Consider the following 4,124-nt stretch of genomic DNA (forward strand, 5'->3'; position numbering starts at 1 on the left):
TATATAAAAAATTTTATATAATATATATAATATTTATATATTATATTATATTATATTATATTATATTATATTATATTATATTATATTATATTATATTATATTATATTATATTATATTATATTATATTATATTATATTATATTATATTATATTATATTATATTATATTATATTATATTATACTATATTATACTATATTATACTATATTATACTATATTATACTATATTATACTATATTATACTATATTATACTATATTATACTATATTATACTATATTATACTATATACTATAGTATATATAGTATATGGTATATTGTATATAGTATATTGTATATCGTCTACAGTATATAGTATATAGTATATAGTATATAGTATATAGTATATAGTATATACTATATACTATATACTATATACTATATACTATATACTATAGTATATTAATATATATCATATAAATATATTATATATAATATATTAATATATATTATATTTATAGATATAATACTTATTAATATATAATATACTTATTAATTATACTTCAGTCTCTTAATTATACTTCGGTCTCACCACCTCCGCCAATTGATTCCCATCAGTCCTTAGAAAACTTAGAAAAGTTAAAAGCAATTTAACTTTTTTTGGTTCTATTAAAAAAAATAAAATTACAGTGACAAGAGTTATTTGCACTCCCTATTTTCTGAAAAGCCTGAGCATCAAACTTTATCTTGAATTTTCTTTCATATCAAACTAAAGGATGATTTTTAGGAGAATTTAAAGGAGCATTTAGGAATTTAAAGGAGAGTTTTTACCCTGGGAGCGAGCCCAGCCCGCACCGCTGCCTTCCCCCCTCCCCTCACATTCCCCGCCCGTCTGTCCGTCTGTCCGCTCCCTTTTCCCGTCGTTCTGTCGTTCTGCAGTGCTTGGAGGTGGCAGCACATCCCGGTGACACCAGAGCCACCCTACGGAGGGGCCTGACAGCTGGCCTGCAAGCAAAGCTGAATTAATAGCTAGTTGATTGATAGATAATTGATTATTTTCGAGTGTATCCATAGCAAAGAAAAAGACAAGGCTGTCAGCATGCAAACCGATTTAAAAAGACTATTTATATAAAATTTTATATATATATATTGTAAGATTAAAAATGAAAATTCTTGTAAACTAAACGAAGTGCATAAGTCGATGTGTATGCATACCTCATTAAATTTCTGTAAAACTTTTGCCAATTATATTGCTGTTGATTGCTTTGCACCAACGAATATAATAAGTTATTGTGGTGTGGTTAATGACCTAAGATCAGGCTTTAAGAGTTTATAAGCTGGAGAACACGCAGAATAAAAATCTTTTTTTCTTCCTGGCCCTGATCACGTGTGTGTGTCGTGTCTGATAGAACAGTGACATCATCCCCGTGAACACCCCGTGCCACGCCGCCCTCGGGGACAACGGGAACGCGAGGGATCAATTCCTCCACAGCAAATTACCCCCTGCAGCTCCCTTCCATGGCCAATTCCCTTGGGGACGTGTCCCTGCTGATGTCCCTGTCCATCTCATCACCTGCAGCAGCCTGGCTGGCACCTGGCTCCTGCTCTCTCAAATCCCTCTGGGAGGAGAGGAGCCCTGGAGAGGAAAGAGAGGAGATCAGGATCCTGGAAAGGAGATCAGGATCCTGGAAAGGAGATCAGGATCCTGGAGAGGAGATCAGGATCCCAGAGAAGAGAGGAGATCAGGATCCTGGAGAGGAGATCAGGATCCTGGAAAGGAGATCAGGATCCCAGAGAAGTGAGGAGATCAGGATCCTAGAGAAGAGAGGAGATCAGGATCCTGGAGAAGAGAGGAGATCAGGATCCTGGAAAGGAGATCAGGATCCTGGAGAAGAGAGGAGATCAGGATCCTGGAGAGGAGATCAGGATCCTGGAAAGGAGATCAGGATCCTAGAGAAGAGAGGAGATCAGGATCCTGGAGAAAAGAGGAGTCTGGGAGCCTGGAGAAGAGAGGATTCCAGGATCCTGGAGAAGAGAGATCAGGATCCTGGAGAAGAGAGGAGATCAGGATCCTGGAGAGGAGATCAGGATCCTGGAAAGGAGATCAGGATCCTAGAGAAGAGAGGAGATCAGGATCCTGGAGAAAAGAGGAGTCTGGGAGCCTGGAGAAGAGAGGATTCCAGGACCCTGGAGAAGAGAGATCAGGATCCTGGAAAGAAGATCAGGATCTTAGAGAAGAGAGGAGATCAGGATCCTGGAGAGATCAGGATCCTGGAGAAGAGAGATTTGAATCCTAGAGAAAAGAGGAGTCCAGGAGCCTGAAGAAGTGATTTCAGGATCCTGGAAAGAAGAGGAGGTCAGGATCCTGGAGAAGAGAGATCAGGGTTCTGGACACGAGAGGAGTCCAGGAACCTGGAGAGGAGATCAGGATTCTGGAGAGGAGAGGAGATCAGGATCCTGGAGAGGAGATCAGGATCCTGGAGAAGAGAGATTAGGATCCTGGACACGAGAGGAGTCTGGGAGCCTGGAGAAGAGAGGAGATCAGGATCCTGGAAAGAAGATCAGGATCCTAGAGAAGAGAGGAGATCAGGATCCTGGAGAAGAGAGATCAGGGTTCTGGACACGAGAGGAGTCCAGGAACCTGGAGAGGATATCAAGATTGTGGAGAGGAGAGATCAGGATCCTGGAGAGGAGATCAGGATCCTGGAGAAGAGAGATCAGAATCAGTCTGGGAGCCTGGAGAAGAGAGGCTTCCAGAATCCTGGAGAAGAGAGATCAGGATCCTGGAAAGGAGATCAGGATCCTGGAGAAGAGTCCAGGATCCTGGAGAAGAGTCTGGGATCCTGGAGAGGAGAGGAATCCAGGAACCTGGAGAAGAGAGGATTCCAAGGATCCTGGACACGAGAGAAGTCGAGTATCCTAGAGAAAAGAGGAGTGCAGGATCCTGGAGAAGACAGGTCAGGATGCTGGAGAAGAGCATCAGGGCCCTGGCCCCAGCTCAGCACGGTGCTGCTGCCACGGGTAGACATGATCGCAGCGTGGGATGAGCCGTGTCCCCTGCTCTAAGCTGCCTGCTCCCTGACCTGTCCCAGGAGCTTCTCCAGTTCCAGACGCTGCCTCTCCCCAAACCCTGGCGGCTCCCACGCCAGGAGATCCAGCAGCACCTCAGCGGTGGCTGCAGCTCCGGCCCCTCCCTGCCCAGCGCGGTCCCCGCCAGGGGCATCACTCGAACCTGGCACACCCCGAGAGTGGCCAGGTGCCCTCCAGGCTGATGGCAGATATCTCCGAGAGCTCCCAGGAGCCTCAGTCCCCTCTTTCCCCCGCTCCTCTCATCCCTTTGAACCTGACAATGACGGAGGATCCGCTCGCCGCTGCCCATCGCTGTCCCCACCGGGGGCGTCACACGAACCTGGCACACCCCGAGAGTGGCCAGGGGCCCTCCAGGCTGATGGCAGATATCTCCTGCACATCCTGAGAGCTCCCAAGAACCCCAATCCCGAGTTTCCCCTCTGCTCCCATCCCTTTGAACCTGGCAGTGACAGAGGCTCCGCTCCCCTCTGCCCAGCGCTGTCCCCACCGGGGGCGTCACACGGACCTGTCACACCCAGTGCATGGCCAGGTGCCCTCCAGGCAGATATCTCCGCTCCCGCACAACCCCGAGAGTTCCCACAATCCCGAGTTTCCCCTCTGTTCCCCTCTGTTCCCGTCCCTTTGAACCTGGGCTCCGCTCGCCGCTGCCCAGCGCTCCCCTCCGGGGCCGGGCGCTGGCACAAAGCGCCCCATTGTCCATCCCGGAGCTCAAAGGCCGGGCAGACGCTGCCCACAGCCCCCACCAAAGCCTGTCCTGCTGCCCCCGGCCCGTGTTAGCCGGGGAAGGTGAATATGGGTTATTGTCACCCCGAGCGCCGAGGGTACCCGCTCAGGGGATCAAACAAGCCAGGCCGGAGCGGGAAGGGGTGGGGTGAGGGGGGACATCCAAAAAAGCTCTTCACCCTCTTCAGATCTCCCCTTATCTCCCCTGGCTATCTCCTGAGCTTAGCCTGGGTGTACCTGCTCGCAATTACCTCCTCAGGCCAATCAGGCGCCGAGCACAGCCCTCGGTCCCCTTGACTGAGGTGATTTATAAATGACTCACGGGCTGCTCTGAGC

Source organism: Melospiza melodia, chromosome 28, assembly GCF_035770615.1.
Source record: "Melospiza melodia melodia isolate bMelMel2 chromosome 28, bMelMel2.pri, whole genome shotgun sequence".
In the NCBI taxonomy this organism is placed as follows: domain Eukaryota; kingdom Metazoa; phylum Chordata; class Aves; order Passeriformes; family Passerellidae; genus Melospiza; species Melospiza melodia.